Source organism: Drosophila ananassae (genome assembly GCF_017639315.1).
Source record: "Drosophila ananassae strain 14024-0371.13 chromosome 4 unlocalized genomic scaffold, ASM1763931v2 tig00000061, whole genome shotgun sequence".
Classification (NCBI taxonomy): Eukaryota; Metazoa; Arthropoda; class Insecta; order Diptera; family Drosophilidae; genus Drosophila; species Drosophila ananassae.
Window position 1 is genome coordinate 2,989,709 of NW_025319038.1, and position 18,409 is coordinate 3,008,117.

Here is an 18,409-nt window from a genome sequence, read left to right on the forward strand (position 1 = left end):
GGGAATAGATCCGAGATAGTTTAAGCGAAGAGTAGGAGAAAGACATCACAATATAAGCGATTTAAGATTGTTAGTAGAGCAAAGTGTGAAGATGTGGTGCGATTAGTGGTAAAGGCCATTGTATTCCGAACATAATATCCTGACCGGATTGTGTTGGTCATATGTCGAACTACAATGGCTGAGGAGTAGGTGACGAAAGTTTCTAGTTTCCTTCTACAAGTAGCTCGTCCCAATTTCACCGTGCATAACGCAGAATGTTATATGAGTTATATTCGCCGCTGCAGGATTCAGTTTACTCAGGTCTTTTGGGAATCCCAACTGATCTCCTTATCTGGATATCAAACTACTTATCTGGAAAAACCCAACGTGTCTTATTTAAAGATGTTACCTCGCGTTTAGTCCGCGTCACATCTGGGGTGTCCCAAGCCGTCTTGAAACCTTACTTTTTATATTACTTTTTCGAATATTATGATGAATTTATATGGGGCCGCCTGCGTATCTGGGTTTAAAAATTCTAGTCTGCCTCTTATTCGAACAGTGCACCAATAAAAGCACTGTTAGCCTTATAACAGAACCGCAGAATATTCGCAACAATCCGTTGCAATTTGTAAAAGGAATTACTGTGCATACAGGTGTATACCTCTTCTCCGAATGTGTCCTTAGCGGCCGTCATGCTGACGATTTTTTTTTGATTTTTGTTATAATTTCGTTGGCACCTTTGTCAAGTTCTCCCTTGATCGATGTAAGAACAGGGCTCAAGAGCTTGCTAGCTGTTGTTCCTCTTGACAAGACGTCAGCTGTATTATTGGGATGATACGCCACTGAGACTGTTCCGTTACTTCTGGAATTTTGGCTATCCGATTGGCCACAAAAGTGTGGTAAGTGGAAGCCGTTGCATTGATCCACCTTAACACGACGGAGACCGATGGTTCTTCTTCTTTTGGTTGTCCAAGTCTCACTTCCAAGTCTAGCGTCAGTTTCCTCACCGACGCCGACACCACATGCTATGGCTGATTAAGTTTTTCATTAATTTCTTCCTGCTACAATCTATCCAAGTTTTGTAGCATAGCACCATCTCTTCCGACTTTCTGCTGATTTGGAAGGAGCAGCGAGTAATAGTGCTCGGTGCCGATTAGTAGGTCTATCCTTTCAGGCCTTTCGAACTGGGGATCTGCTAATGGACACACATCAGGTATTTGCAATTTACAATGAGTAAGTTATTGAGCTTGGTTGGTCAGTTATAATGTGGGGAAAAACAAAGGCTTCTATGCGCGGGCTGAAATCCCCATGTCTAGCAGGGCACGAAATTTAGCTACTTGTCCATTATCTGCCTGGACCGCTACCTTTGCTTGGATTATCGTATGATCCAACTATTATCCACTTCCACTCTTTATCTTAAAGCGGACGGACGTGTTTTTCTTGTGCGCACTGCGTTTTTATACAAATTTTCTAATAAGCTTACCTGAAAAATTCGGTGTTTATTCCTTTACACATTAAAAAAAAATAACTAAATTTTCAAATTTTTAGATCCGTATCGCTTCGCGTGTGCAGTGATATATTTGAAGGTAAAATAATAAGTTGATTTATTTTCCTTCCCAACATAGCCCTGCTCTTCTTCATATTTAACGGTGTTGCTTCTATTCTATTGCTTCTATTCTCGCTCAAAAGATTCTTATCTCTATTCTTTGCATTTTACTAACTCGCACTAACTGCTCTCTTTAATCTCCCCTTTCGTTTCCTTGCTACAGTGGTTCAAGGTTAATTAATTATTTAATTTTTAATAAATTAATTATTTAATTTTTACTAACTATGAAATTTAAACTTGTCTATGCGCAGAAGTCTTGTAATAAGACAATCTCCTGTTTCCAGCCTACCATCCACTGCTGGCTTTGTGAAAACAATTTACACGCTAAGTGTGCTATTTAACGTAGGTCTGGTCTCCACTATTGCTGTGACGGTTGTCGTGCTGTTCAGGACGAAATGAGATCGTTCATGAGGCAGACTAAAAGTGGATTCAAGGAGTTGATTAGCGGTTTTCGAAAAATCAATGACCAACTCTGTGCGCTCGATACACAGTTTGGTAGTCTTCAACTACTATATGAGTCTCCGGAGCGTAAGAAGTCCCCGTTTAGTGATGTGCTTGTGGCGAATAATCTTCAGCCTGCTCAGCTGACAAGCTGACCACCCCAAGGGCCGGACCTGAGAAAAATTCGGTTTCCGAATATCTCAGAATTATTGAGCAATTGTCCGATATGTCATCTGTGGCATCGCTTCAAGTGATCCCAGACCCAATAATTCAAACCGCCGTAATAGGGTAATCAACCGTCCGGACCCCCGGTACGTACTGATGCCGCAGTATTAGTTACGGCGGCACCAAAACCCTTGCAGGTGATCCCACCATCGGAACATATTTTTATTTCCCGGCTTGCCCCTGATACTTCTGAGATTGATATCTCGGCTTACACCAAAGCCAAAACAAAAGACGACATAAAGGTGGTGGATATTTCAAAATGTAAATATTCATACACCAGGAAAATGCCATCTTTCAAAATACGCGTTTCCTTGCAGATATTTAAGATGATTTGTTCCGCCAGCTTATGTTATGCCAGACAACATTTTCGTCCAAGAACATCAGCCAAGTACGGTGATGAAAAAATAACCAAGCCTGTGGGTGTAAAATTCCCACATGTTACGGCCACTGACCAAACTTCCACCTCATCTTCTCAGTTTCCACATGTCTTCACTAACACTTACCTATCAGAATACCAGAGGGTTACGAAATAAACTTCCCAAACTGGGTTCTGATAGTTCTTCCTTTGCATCTCACATTATTGTATTTACAGAAACTTGGTTAAAGCCGGAGATCTTAAGCTCTGAAGTTTTTCCTAGTAGGTACACCCACACTTTTAGATGTGATAGAACACTGCGAAGGGGAGGAGGAGTGTTAATTTCTGTAGACTCCAAACTCGCTCCTGAAGAGGTTAAATCACAAGAGTTTGGTGACATTGAATTTCTTTGCATTAACTGCATATACTGTTTGGTTTTTGATCGTTTGTCGGATGGAGACCAGCTAATAGCTCTGTTGCCAAATGTTGAAAATTCACCGTCTTTACTGCTTAACTTCCACCATGACTTACCTACGGGCATGTTCGACGCATGATGGAATTACTCGTTCCAGAACCCATCAGCCCACTCTTGAGGTTTCAATCGGAAACAATTGCTTAATTGACCTTAAGTCTACATTTAAATCTCATAAAGTTCGTTTCTTCCGTAAGGCTGCTTTATGAAATTAAATAAGTTAATTTTGACATTTGATTGGTCTGTTTTACTGGCATGCGAGGATATAAACATCGCATTACAAAAATTTTATTACACTTTGAACATATTTTTCGACGCTTGCTTGCCGTGGGAATATCCATCCGCTTCACCGAATCCGCCATGGTATACAAGGCACCTTATAAATTTCAAGAAAATTATGAGTAGACTTTTAAATAAACATAGATTATCTGGCTGCACAGTTAGTTATTCAAGATACTTAGTAGCTCGGTCCAATTTCACCATGAATATACCATGGAGCTCCTGTGATGGTTCTGAGCACTTTAGACTGTGCCCTTTGGATAACTGCTTGCATTGCCCCAAAGTTCGGAGCCATACTTCCAGATAGGCTTTATGACTGAATTGTAGAGTAGTACTTTATATTCCAGTCGAAGTGGGGAAGGAGGGTTGATAAGCCAGTGCAGTCCTCTGGATTTATGTCTTAATTGGTCCCGTTTCGCTTCAATATGTTTTTTCCATGGAAGACACCTTTCCAGTTGGACGCCGAGATAAGTGACCTCATTCACAGAGGGGACTATGGTATTGTTTAGAGTTGGAGCGGGGCAGTTTTGTCTGTTGAGAGTAAAGGTAATGTGTTTAGATTTTTCACCGTTTATCTTTATACGCCAGTCCGCCATCCACTTTTCTATTAGTGCAAGGTGGGAGGAGAGGCTTCTGGATGCCTCCAGCGGGCATTTATATCTTTTTAGTATGGCTGTGTCGTCGGCAAATGTTGACATAGTTAGACGCTGGTTTGTTGGGATATCTGCTGTATATAGAAGATATAGGGTGGGGCCTAGGACGCTTCATTGGGGTACGCCCGCCTTAATTTCGAACTCTTCTGTTGTAAAGATTTTTTTTTTTACAGTGAACACATTAACATTACATTAAACAGGTATGTTTTGAGCAGCTCATGACAGTTTTGTGGGTATAATAGTTTTATTTTATACATAAGTCCTTGCAGCCAGACTCGGTCAAATGCCTGGGATATGTCCAGAAATATATTAGAACAGTATTCTCGAATTTCAGATGTGATACGGTTCACCTGCTCTATGGTGCCATGCTTTTCTCGGAAGCCAAATTGATGTTCAGGGATTATATTATTCGAAGTCATATGAGGCGTGATACGGAGCAGTAGAAGTTTCTCAAAAAGCTTTGATAAGCATGAAAGTAGTCTTATTGGTCTATATGAAGAGGCCAAAGCTTTGTCTTTCCCTGGTTTCGGTATCATTATTATAATCGATTTTTTCCATTGTTGGGGGAAGTAGCCAAGCTTTGTAATAGAGTTAGAGTGAGGTCATACCCTGGAGACTTATTTGGCTTGAGGTGCTCTTTAATGACCTTAGTGATTTCGGTTGATTGAAATGCTATAGCTGGAATTGGATCTGGAATTGGTAGCTCTGGAAAAATGGAAGGAGAGGCTGCTTGATTTGGAGTAAAAACTATACAAAAGTGACTAGCGAAGACGTTTGCTTTTTCTTCATCGCTGCGCGCCCAAGATCCATTTGGTTACTGTTACTTTTTGGGGAAAGCTGTTCTATGTATAATTTTTGAGCAAGTTCTTCTCTGCTCCGTAGAACCTTTGTGAGCCTTCGTGTCGCTGCTTTTAGCCTATACTTTGAAGAAGCGGATCTGTGTGCTTGCCATTCATGGCGGAGTTGCCGCTTTTCTCGGACTAGATTTTCTATATAGGAATTTGTGGCGGAGTGTAGCGGTTTTTCTGTGGTCGCAGGAGTCGAGAGCTTTGCTGCTGAGGTCATCATGTCTTTCAGGTGGTTGACTGCATATTGAATGTCCTTGATACAGTTAATTGACGGTCTTATGTTTATATGAGAGCTTATGTACTTTTTGTACCTAAGCCAGTTTGACCTTTTTGATGAGAGATAAATTTGATTATTTTGTAATTCGGCATGTTGAAATAGATGAAGAAGGACAATTGAGTGGTCAGACGATAGGTCATCCAAAGGTTCGGCTCGAATGATGCTTCGTGGAATTGTTCTAGTGATCGCAAAGTCAATTAGGTCTGGCTTCTTCCGTGGGTCCGCTGGCCAGTATGTAGGTCTTCCCGGTGATAGAAAGTCTAGTTTATTTCCAGGCTGTATCAAAGCGTTATATAGTTTGTCTACCCTTTGGGTTGGTTAGGCGAGAACCCTAGTGTGGGTGCTTGGCATTGCAGTCGTCGCCTGCTATGAAGCAATCGCCTATTGAATCAAAGAATTGCATGAACTCCATATCAGATATGCAGGGCAGTATATTGCAGCTAGATTTAGATGACCTCCCACAGTCTGAATTCGTATTGAAGTTGACTGCAAGGAATTTGTAGCAACTCGTTGGAGGGAATGGTGTTTTAGGCGCTGCTTTATGAGGATCCCAGTTCCTCCATGAGCCTTCCCATCTGGATGATTTGTTGCATGAAATATATAGCCCGTCAGATAGAAGTGGTTTTTGTTCGATAGATGAGTTTCGGAGAGGAGCATAATATCGATATTATTATCATCAAGAAATGTCTTAGGTTCATTTTTGCGCTTTGAAATGCCGTTAGCATTCCAAATAAGCCATCTTATTGAATTTTTGTTTGATTAAAAGCTCCATTAGTCGATTTTGGTTTCGCATGAGCTCTTGCATATTATTTTGCATTGTGACCATTAAACTTATAAGTGTGGACAACATTCCTTTGTTACCCTTTATTTCGGGTGTTGCAGATTCTTGGCCTACTCTTTCCCTCGTTGTACCCGTAGGTGGAGGTGGATATCCTATTGTTTCAGGTTCCAGTGGTACTGAACCTACACTATTTAATAGTCCTGTCCATCGTAGAGCGCTAGAGAAAGAAACTCCAGGTGTAGTCAAAGATGCCGTGGTGGTTTGGTCGTTAGTGTGAATGGCAAACGAACGTTGTTGTAAGGGTTTTTTGGTATTCATACGGTATTTTAGCGCTTTATAAGCTGGGCATCCCCTGTAATTGGCAGTATGGTTTCCACCGAAGTTACCAAATTTCTTAGAGTTATGTTCGGTTTAATTTATTTTACAGGTGGCAGTGTCATGGAGGCCGCCACAAGCCTCACAGACTGCACGCAAGGTGCAGTACGACTTTGAGTGTCCATATTCTTGGCAGTTTGAACACTGTAGAGGTTGGTTGCGCTTATGAGGTTCCTCTACCGTGATTCTTCTATGCAGAAGATACTGTAGTTTGTATATGGGATGAATCATATTTTTAGGAGTTATTTTCGTTTCAGGTTGCAGCTCAACTTTGAACATAGGGTGGGGGACTTTTTGTCTGTTGATGATATTAATGGCTCCCTTAACTTTAAAACCTGCGCTTGATAGGGCTTCGATGACTACTTATCTGGAAGAACCCAACGTGTCTTATTTAAAAATGTTACCCCGCGTTTAGTTCGCGTCACATCTGGGGTGTCCCAAGGAAGCCGTCTTGGACCCTTACTTCTTACACTGTTTATTAACAACTTGCCCCTTTCTTTAAGTAATTCACTTGTACTTATGTACGCTGATGACGTTTATTTATTAACTTGCCCTTTGCCTTAAGAAATGACGTTAAGCTATGTCTTCAGTATAAATTCACTAGTGCCCAGTCTAGACTTCAATCCGATTTGGATAAATTTCAAAATTGGTGTTTAGCAACTCAGGTTAACGATGTAGGTGTCCTATTAGATTTGAAACCTTTATTTACCGACCATATCTACCATGGTTAATAAAGAAATAGGTGTGCTTGGTTTTATTAAAAGATGGTCAAAAGAATTTTATGACCCGTACATAACTGGAGTCCTCAATGCGGAGTACACCAAGAATCTGTACAAAAAAACTTCCTTACTTTCGCTCTTAGGGAACTTAATTTTGATGCAAATCTTGACATCCCCTCTTATCGTAGTAGACTTTTACTAATCAACTTACCATCATTAACAAACTGTAACGATGCTGGTTGTCATGTTTCTATATAATCTTATTTATGGAAATGTAGACAGCCAGCATTTACTAACACGATTAAATTTTAACGTTCCTAGTAGAAGGACTAGAAACTTTCGTCCTCTACTCCTCAGCCATTGTAGTTCGACATATGCGCAGCACGATCCGTTCAGGCACAAACAATCTTAAGTCCTTTATATTAAGCGCCTGTCTGTGCAACACTCTTCTTTGTGATATCTTTTTCCTACTCTTCTCTTAAACTATCTCGGATCTATTCCTGCGATTCGAGCCGTACGTTACGCTACAGCGTCCCTCGGTCGGTTGGACGGGAGGCGGATGCTATTTGTCGTTGTACTGCATGCAGTGGCAGGTATGTCTGTTTGTTATATCCACTGTCTATTGAGTTTTGAAATTCCTCATAAAATGTTTAGTGGATTTCTTGGACTTGAGCCCAAAAGATTTTAGTAGATCTCCTGGGGCTCCTCCGGATGCCTTAAACTCTCGTAAAGCACCGTTTACTCTACTAGTCTACTTGGCGCCAATATAACCCAGCTAATCGTTTATCCATGGAGACAACGACACTCTTGAACTTAATTTTCTACTTGTTCTTGAGCCTCTTCCTTCCGACTCGTGCCTTGCATTAGCTTGTCACGGTTGTTTCGAAAGTGGCGGCATATTTCTCGCAACTGATCCGGAGGTCCTCAGCATACTTGATGTAGCTTTCGGTCCTGGCCGGCCCTTGAATTTTTGAATCTTGAAATCTCCTGCCCAATTTCTTGCTGGGCATCTAGGAGGCCTCGAGCGCTCGCCTCATCAACAGCTGGCTCTATAATGATTTTAGGGGCAATGTTCTCCCTTTCCATCTTTTACGTTCTTCATTTCTGACAGTTGGGAGTGTTTTATTTTCTGCCAGTGTCCTTTTAGCTGGATGCGTTCCGACTCGCTACCGAGAGTGATCGAAGAAACCTGAACTGACTGAGGCAAGTGTGGTCCCCTTAATCTACCGATTAGAGGGACACAATCACACTGTTGTAAAGATCCTATTTCTTTCTTAGCAGGAGTTTTCCTGAATTCTGTATTGGGTAACGAGTAACGTCCGGATCACCAATCTGTAATGATTATGAAAGCAAAGAGTACATAAACCAATTGCTGGTTTGTTGTCGCAACTTGCACGTAGAGAAACGAGTTCAGAATAGGTTTGTCTCTGACTAACTTTATTAATATAAAAGTTCAACATTTATAGCTAGCCATTTGGTGCATGGAAATTACTTTGGTGGTAAATTAACGGAAATATGTTACAATATTTTGTCGATTGCATTTTAGCAGTTCTAGTTACCTGGATGCGCTCCAAACCTATTACCTTTATATTATCGTCAGGCCGCAGCGTTATGCGGCCACTACGTCGAACTTGAACTCGCGGGCATAACGATAGGTCCCGGAGTCGTAGTCAAAGAACGTATAAAAGTCTGACTAAAATAACCTGGGTTCTGCAACGGTCTGGTGGTGGCTGGCTGGTGTTAAACAGGCACTTTCTGTGATCAGGCAGAGGTTTATGTGAAGGTGGTGGTGGTGGTTGGTAAGGGTTTCTGGCGGGAGCCACACTCAGTGATGGATACGTATCGGCAGGTCCGACTGGGGGTCTGTTTTACCGGAGCAACACACGACGCAGGTTAGGTATAAGTACAACGAGATGATACTGAGATTACGAGAGGTTTCGTATAGATGAGTCCTACTGGCAATCCGTTTCACGGACCGGTGACCGGTGAGTCGGTAATTCTTACCGCTGATATTGCTGATTTATGTTTCTGGCGCCGTCTATTAGAGCTGGGCACTAGGTGCCAACACTGACGTTTCATCTTTTTGTTGGTCTAGTGTTTGGTTCATTAAGCGACGGTATGTGCAGATTTTGGGCGAAAGGGCTAACAGGGCGAAAACGATGATCGACCAGTTTACAAGAGAGGACATGGTACGATCACTGGCCAGAGTTAATGCTAGCAGTGAACTCAAGCGTTTAGGACTCCACGGGATTCTCTCCGTGTTTTGTGACACAGGACAGGGAGTCAAGAATGCCGACTGCAATAACGCATTGGGAACAGGATCCGGACAAGTCACGCCTCCGTCGAGCATCTTCTATGCCACTACCCAGCCCTGCAGTCTCTCAGACTATTGCATCTTGGTGATGGAGTCCTAACCGACATCTTGGAGCTGTCAAAAATAGATCCAAATAGGATACAAAAATTCACCAAAGCCTCAATGTGGCGAACATTTTATACCATGCCTCGGGGAAGGGACTTATATCCACATGTCTCTCCCGGGGAAACCCGTCCTAACCTAGCAACTAACCTAACCTAACCTAGCACGAAGATGTTCTTTGCAAGAATAGTTGTGGGCGGATTGGGCTGTTCCTTGTGGTGGATTTTTTACGCTTAGAAAGACGCTAGAAGATATAATCCATACTTTTAAGATTTTAACCCTTTATAGCCTCTTGTGACATTCCTGTAACAAACCTCATCCGTTCCTCTAATATGTACGCTAAATAATATAAGTTCATTTAAATCAGTTTTACTGTATTGTAACAGACCACACCAAACATTTAGTATCAAACAAAAATCATAGATGACGTAATTTATTCACTTTATCGAGTTTGAATTTCGTACTTTGGTAAAAGTGACAAGTATGAAATTCGCGCTGAAAGTTTGAAATTCATAAACAAATACTAAACGTGTGTTAAATTTGGTTGTTTTCGCCGAATTCTACGGGTAAGTGAATAATTTGTTTCATATACTGTTATCAGAGCATATTTTTGTTTTTTTGAGTGAAAACCGGAACTTTGTATGTTTGTGACACATACCTCAAAATGTCAAATAAATACGTAAAAATAAATATTTCAAAATTTTTTAAAAATATGTGTTTTTTTATTTGTTGAAACCTATCATATTCCTAAGAATCTTTAAATAATATGATCATGGGCTATAAAGGGTTAAGTTTTAAACAAATTAATCTTCAACTGTAACAAGCGAAATAATATAGATGTTCACTGAGATTAGTTTATCTCGTCGCGAAAAACCGAAAGACAAGAAGGTGGCTGTAAATTTTAAATATAGCAACTACGAGAAATACGTGCACTAGGTTCAACTTTATAAATTCGATTATATTTCTATCAAAGGATCTTAAGCCTAGCTTATCTATTGCGGCGCATTCACGAGAGAGCGCAAGTGAGCTTTTCTTGCGCTCCCGCTCCTCTCTATACTAACTTATACTAGACTTTAATAATATTCAAACTTAATCTTCTAAATTAATTCTACACCGGCACCGTTGAAGACCTCCATCAGGCTTCAACTACTGGCAACCTCGCCAGCTTGTGGACTGCTCTCCTGAAGACTGCTCCTGCACTAGTCCTGACGTCGGCGACCCTGACACTTCCGTCCGCGCCGGCGTGAGTCTCGACGACCTTGGCGGTAATCCACTGTTGGGACGGCTGGCTGTCCTCGGCGACCAGGACCAGATCGCCCTTCCTGGCGTCCTCCTGCTCCCGCTGCTACTTCGACCGCGCCTGTAGGCCCAAGTAGGACGTACTTCCGGGACCATCGCTGCCAAAACGTTTGCTTGATTGACGAGACAAGCCGCCATCGCCGCAAGCTCATTAGACCCTGCTGGTCCGGGGTCCGCGGTGCTGGTGGGGCGATGAGCGGCCCGCCTGTCAATAGGTGCCCGGGAGTCAACGCCTCGCCGTCGCTTGGGTCCTGACTGAGAGCGCCAAGGGGCCTCGAGTTCAGGACGGCCTCGACTCCAACGAGGACGGTCTGCAGCTCCTCTGCGGTCAACTTCGCGCTGCCCACCGCTCGTAGGAGTAGGTGCTTTACAGACTTCACACCTGCCTCCCATAGTCCGCCCATGTGCGGAGCCCGCGGCAGTATGAATGCAAATACGCATCCTTTTCTTGATGCGTATTGCCGCAGCTTGTCCGCCTCGTCGCGACTCGCTCCGACGAAGTTCGTCGCGTTGTCGCAGTGAATGATCTGCGGACATCCTCGGCGCCCAACGATCCTTTGGAAGGCCAATAAAAAGGAATCAATTGACAAATCGGAAACTACTTCTAAATGTACTGCCTTGGACGCAAAACAAACAAAAAGGGCAATGTAAGACTTGTAGGGTGGCCTACCACGAATTTTCAACGTCGTTTTAATAGGGCAGAAATCCACGCCACAAATGGAAAATGGGCGGAGAGCACGAACTCGATCTAAGGGTAAATCTCCCATGATTTGAGTCATCAGATGAGGCTTGCATTTAAAACAGCGTATGCATTACCGCACTATCTGACTGCAGACTCACCAGTGCTCGTGGACCCACATGAAAATTCGACTCGTGCAAGTATCGGACGTAGCTCTGAACAAATTGAGAGCGCTTCGTCAACAATACTGGAAACTTGGCATCCAACGAAATAGGAGCATTAGCTAGTCGCCCCCGACCCGCAACAACAAAAAGGTAAGCCCAGCCTGAGAGGTTTCATGGACAAACGGACTTAGCTTCTTTAGGCTTGGGCTAACAACAAGATTTTTTCGAATATTTTTAATTTCCTCTTGATACTCGTGCTTCTTGATATTCGACAGGTGAAGGTACATTATCAGAAGTAACTACTAATTTTTTACACTTCTTTATAAAGCGGACCATGTAAACGAAAACTCGCAGCAGTTTTAAGTGAGAGGAAAATCCTTCTATCACTTCCAACAAATATGAGGTAGAGACCATTGCAGTCAGTCCGACCGCATTCTTCTTTGCTTCCATCTGCAAAATCTCTGGTGACGGATCAAACCGGGGGTTCGTTGGCCACTTATCTTCCGGCTCCGTTAAAAACGATGGACCTGGGAACCAGATTAATTCTATCGGTTCCTTTACGTCTCCACCTCTTGACACAATATCTGCCGGGTTCTGTTTAGTTGGTACATGCCGCCACGTGCTATCCTCTGACCACTCTTGAATCTCAGCAACTCTATTTGATACGAACGTTGACAACGACGATGGATGGGAACGAATCCAATGAAGACAAATTTCCGAATCTGACCAATATACACTTCGTTCGATCGGTGCTTTGATAAGAAGATTTATTTTGCGACAGAGGTCCGCGAGAAGGTGAGCGGCACATAACTCAAGACGTTGGAGCGTCTTTGTCTTGAGTGGCGCTACTTTCGACTTTGCTGTCAATAATGAAACTTTACTACCTTCTGCTGATTTACAACGGATATAGACGCAGGCTCCATAGGCTTTCGCCGATGCGTCAGAGAAGGCATGAATTTCAATTGGTGACATTGGCTCACTCATCACAAATCTCCGTATTGAGATATCTTCTAACTGTGACAAGGCAAGCTGAATTTTGTTCCACGCGGTTTCCAAGTGCAGTGGAATCGACTCATCCCAATCTAGCTTATTAAGCCAAAGTTCCTGGAACAGGATCTTTCCTTTAATAAGGATTGGGCTTAATAAGCCAAGGGGGTCGAAAAGCTTTGATGTCACCGAAAGAATATTCCGCTTAGTCGCCCTTTGACTCATGACTGACATATCAATTTCGAATTTAAACACGTCATCTTTAGGAGTCGAAACGATTCCTAGTGTTTTTTTCAGCTCTGAGTCCGAAAGTTTTATTGGCTTAACCGTGCTCTCGGATGCAGTAACTTCAGGGGAGTTTGAAAACCACTTATTCAATTCAAACCCAGCGTTTTGAAGAACCTGAGTTACATCAGACTTAAGAGTCTTTAGCTCCTCCACGTAACTAGCACCTGTTAACATATCGTCGACGTAAAAGTCAGACCCAATAACTTTAGCAGCTCGAGGGAATGTATTTTTCGCGGATTCACTCAACCTCTTCAAACACCTTATGGCCAGGAATGGGGCTGGTGCAGTGCCATAAGTAACGGTGTTGAGCTTGCACAATTTCAAGGACTCAGACGGGTCTTTTCTCCACACTATCAACTGGTATCGTCGATCTGCTTCATTTACCATCACTTGACGGTACATCTTTTTTATGTCGGCTACCAGAGCGAATTTGTTTAGCCGAAATCTAAGAAGAGTTGAGTAAAGCTCTTCCTGAATTGTTGGACCCACCATCAACAACTCATTTAAACACTTCTGTGTGGATGTCTTGCAGGACGCATCAAAAACGACTCGGAGTTTGGTCGTTGTACTTTGAGGCCGTAAGACACACTGGTGGGGAATAACGTAGTGTGGAGAAGCCAGATCGACATTGCTTGCAGGGTACATATGGCCTAGGGATTCGTATTCTTCCATAAATTCCAAATACATTTTCTTTAAGTTCAGATCTCGAGATAATCTTCTCTCGAGCGAATGAAATCGGCGTTTGGCTATCTCGAATGCGTTGCCCAAAACGCTTGGATCCGACTTAAATGGAAGTTTAACTTCAAATCGACCTGAAGGCAGTATTCTTGTAGTCTTCCGATAATGTTCCTCACATAGCTCTTGTTCTGGCGACAACATCTTTTTAGAAGATGGAACAAGTTTTGGATTCAAGTTTTTGTCTATTGACTCTAATATTTCTTCTTGGCATTTCAGACTAGAGACCGGCTGTTGAGAAGTTGAGGAATTTGCCAGATATTTTCCCGATACTATCCACCCAAGGAGAGTTTTTTGAAGGATGGGATGGTTCGGACCTTGCTTTATTTGGCCAACGAACAACAGTTCGAAAAATGACTCAGCTCCAATTAGCTTATCTATCCGCTGAGGTTTGTAAAAATATGGGTCTGCTAATGGCAAGTTGTTTGGTAGGGTCCGATCTTTCCCGTTGACTGACTGGTCAGGGTGATAGCCTGAAATTGTTTTCAAAACCCAAAAGTCGAACGAAAACTCGCTACCATTGACTCTCGACTTCACCACGGTGTGTATCTTTTTCTTTACTTGTGAATTAGTTTGACCAATTCCAAGCAAGTTGATGCACGATTCCTTCCTACGGATCTGTAAGCGTTGAGCAAGATCTTCTGTAATAAAATTCATTTGTGACCCTGAGTCAAGTAATGCTCGGGCCAATATGTGCTCACCATTTTTTGTTCGAACGCTTACGATCGACGTTGCTAACAAAACCCTTTCTACAGACGACGCATGCAAAGCAAGTGAAGTAGAAGGGCCATCATTCGTTAACGCTGGAGGAGGATTTTGTGTGGGTGGTGGATCTTGCACAGATTTGACACCTGGTCGATTTGCACTTCGCTACCGTGTGACCTTTTCGCAGATTATTCAAACATAGGAAGGCTGACTTAACAAACTCAAACCTTTGCATTACAGCAAGGCGAGCGAACGGACTGCCCTGGGCCAAAAACTGGTTGTTAGCGTTACAATAACTGCAAGCTGGTTTGGCGTTGACGGGACTCAACGAAGTTCTATTCAGCTGCTTGCTGAACCCAGTTTTTTCTTGTTTTGGGTTGCCAGTCTCTTCAGCGGACAGATGCTGGTATCTACGATTTAGTATTTTTTCGAAATCGGACCACAGCGGAAATTCCTCATAATCCAGTGACTCTTCCCATTTTTGCTTGGTCACTGGATCCACTCTACTCAAAACTAAATGGATTGAGTTAGCAATTTTAGTATCATCTCCTATGGATAATAGTGATCCATAAATTGATGACACAGTGTCGATGAGACCCCTTAACGACGACTCAGACGGCTGGGAAATTTTCGGCATTCGTTACCATAAACTCTTTTTAGACTAGCGATAGCTTTGTCGTAATTACTCTCGGTGACTTGGAATGTTCCTAAGGCTTCACCAGAGAGGCAAGAAATTAAGTGATTAAATTTCTCAATAACAGGAATGTTTACATCTTTGTCAACTAATGTCTCAAAAAGACTAATGAAATTTTTGAAATCCGAATAATTTCTACTGAATTTTGGCAATGCCAAACTGGGAAGTCGAGCTCGAGTTGGGGCTGCAGAAATTGCAGTAGCTGGACGGGAGTCTTCAGCTGAATTAAAGGCATTACATAAGGACATAATCCTTGCCTTGATAGTTATTCCTAATTCTTCCAACTCGGCTCCGAAATCATCCACTTCATCTATTTGCTCGATCTGGTCTTGCAACTCATTTACTTTAGAAATTGCCTCATCTAAAACCTGAAGCCTGCACTCTAGCTCGGTTTTGTTTAGAGGAAGTGATCCATCTTCCAAACGTTCCTCCAACCGGCGAATGCTTTTAACTTTGACATTTAATCTTCTCTTTAAGTCAATAAGAGTTGTGGAATTAAGTTTTTGTTTAGTACTTTCCATTATAAATAATTTATTTTTTCAATAAAAAACGAAAACAATGCAAATTTAAGATTTAATATTTTATTTAAATTTTGTTAAATAAATTTTATTAAAGATTTTTCTTGCTGTTGAATTAAATTAAATAAATTTAAATTTGATATCAAGAAAATGCGAAAACGAAAATAATTAATTAATCTTATTTAAATATAATAAATAATTTATTAAATTTAACCAAAAAAAATCTAAATTGATTAATTAATTGATAAACGAATTATTTGATAGTCGAGGCACAGAGTATCCAAAAAAATAGTTGGTCGCCAATGACACCGAAACCAATATGCACAACCAAATTGTAGGGGAGCGCGTCACTTGGCGTTCCGTTAAACTATACGCGCCAAAAAGTGCATATACATACATACATACTGAAGCGGATAACGGTGGGAAACGAAAACGAGCATATTATCGCTGCATCTATTCGTATGTATACTAAATATATATACACCTTTATTTTATCTGTAATAAATAAAATAATTTTTGGCTGCATTTGAGTATTTATTTGGAAGATTTGTACAATCGAGAACGAGGGGTAGGGGGCGACAGTGATTGCTAATAATATATATATATTTTGTTTTATTTTGTCCACAGGCAGTACATGTAGGTTAGCACATATATTTATAATTAACTTTTTAGAATTTTATATATGTTGTTATCTATTTTTGCTCTACTATTTTTTCTACGTACGTATGCGCCAAGAATTGAAAGGAGGGTGCAATATTCCAGCACAAGACGGATTTTAATTTGTCTTATCTCAACTTTCAATTTTTTGCACAAATACCTGCGGTTCTGCTTTCGGATCCTTTAATCCTGCGGCCACTTTCCTTTGACAATCGATGCAGGTGCAGTGCATGGGGCCGACAAATCCTTCCAGTAGCAGCTCGATTGGAAAGGTTTGTTTTGCGCCACGGTGAATTCTTTAATTTGTGTTTTTTTTTTAATTCACCACCACAACCGTCGCGAGCAACTATTTTTTTTTTTTTTGAATATATGTATGTAATATATTGTTTATATATGTATATTGTGTATATAAATTTTAAATATAGCAACTACGAGAAATACGTGCACTCGGTTGAACTTTATAAATTCGATTACATTTCTATCAAAGGAACTTAAGTCTAGCTTATCTATTGCGGCGAAGCGGGGCGAATTCACGAGAGAGCTAAAGTGAGCTTTTCTTGCGCTGCCGCCCCGCCCTATACTAACTTATACTAGACTTCAATAAAATTCAAACTTAATCTTCTACATTAATTCTACAATAGAATTAAAGCGAAGGATCAAAAAATGAGCTACACATATTAGGAAAAAACAGAAATATATTTAGATTATAATAATAATATAATAATAAATAATACCGTTTAAAGCTCATCCAACTATTGCACTGCACAACTCTTAGGGAATACGGCTTTATATTTATATTTAACTTAAAAGGAGAGCTCAAATTAAGTCGCAATCCCGAGTATAATACTATAACAAATTACAAAATGCAAACGCAAGAAAACTTACCCGTTCTTTTTTGAAGAAGGGGAGAGCTTATTTATTTTGGTCAAAAGTATAAAACTCAGTAAAGAATAAATCTCCGACCCTATAATATATATAGATATTCTTGATCAGGATCACACCCATAATAGATATAAATATGTGCGTCTGCCCGTCGCTCTGTCTGTTTCAACCCGATCTTGTCTTTCAGTAAGTCGGAACGACCGTGACCACTATATACAATATAACTGATTAATCAGAAATATCATTTCCTTCGTGCTTTTTAAGTTAGAAAGATACGACTTTCCCTGGATATATTTCCAACTAATCCCACATACAAAATTTCATAAGGATTTCATAAGGATATAAGCCATATAGCTGAGGGATCGGAAATGACCCAACTGTGGTGTTTTTAAAGATACAAGCTTCGGTTTTTTTGCAGGCGGTATTATAATTTTGGTTAAAAGTGTGATCCATGCAGTGAAGGAGACATCTCCGACCCATTAAAGTATATATATTCTTGATCAGGATCAACTCCTGAGTATGTCCGTCCATAAGCATGTCCGTCTGTCTGTGGCAGTATATAAGTCAGAACGGACGGGATCGGTCGACTAAATCCGATAGCTGCCATTAACTGATTAACCAGATTTTTTATGTTTTTTAAGTTTGTTGTGACTTTCCACACATGTAATATTTGGCCAAAATATCTTATCTATGAAATTTGATAAGGCTGTCATATAGCTGTCATAGAACGATCGGAATTGGCATAAATTTGTTGTTTTTTAAGCTATATCCTATAAATGCTATATAGCGGGCAGATCGGAAATGGCTCAAATGCTTGGGGCTGTTTCCATCATTTTTCCATCTTCCAACTATATACGATCCGATATATATATTATAATATAAGCTGCTACTTCCCAGCGAAAAGTTTAAAATTTTTATCTTTTAAGCCTTTTTTTTTATCATTGATAGGATCGTAGATAGACTTGCAAGACATTTTTGTGCAGAGGATATTATAAATTTGGACAGAAAAGTGCAACGCAGTGAGGAAGACATCTCCGACCCCATTAAATATAGTCGATATAGGCGATATAGACGATATACGTCCGTTTTTCTGTCTGTCTGTTTCTACGAAAACTAGTCTCTCAATTTTAAGACTATCAATTTGAAACACATTCTTTTTTCATTTCTCAACTATTATCCTATAGTTGTCATATAACTTATTGATCGGAATTGGCATAACTTTGAAACTTTGATGGATTCTACGGATTCCATCTATGGCAACCAAATTAAATCCGCCACATTTCATTAGGATCGACCAACTATATCATTAAGCTGCCAAGTCTTCCGGCTCCGTTAAAAACGATGGACCTGGGAACCAGATTAATTCTATCGGTTC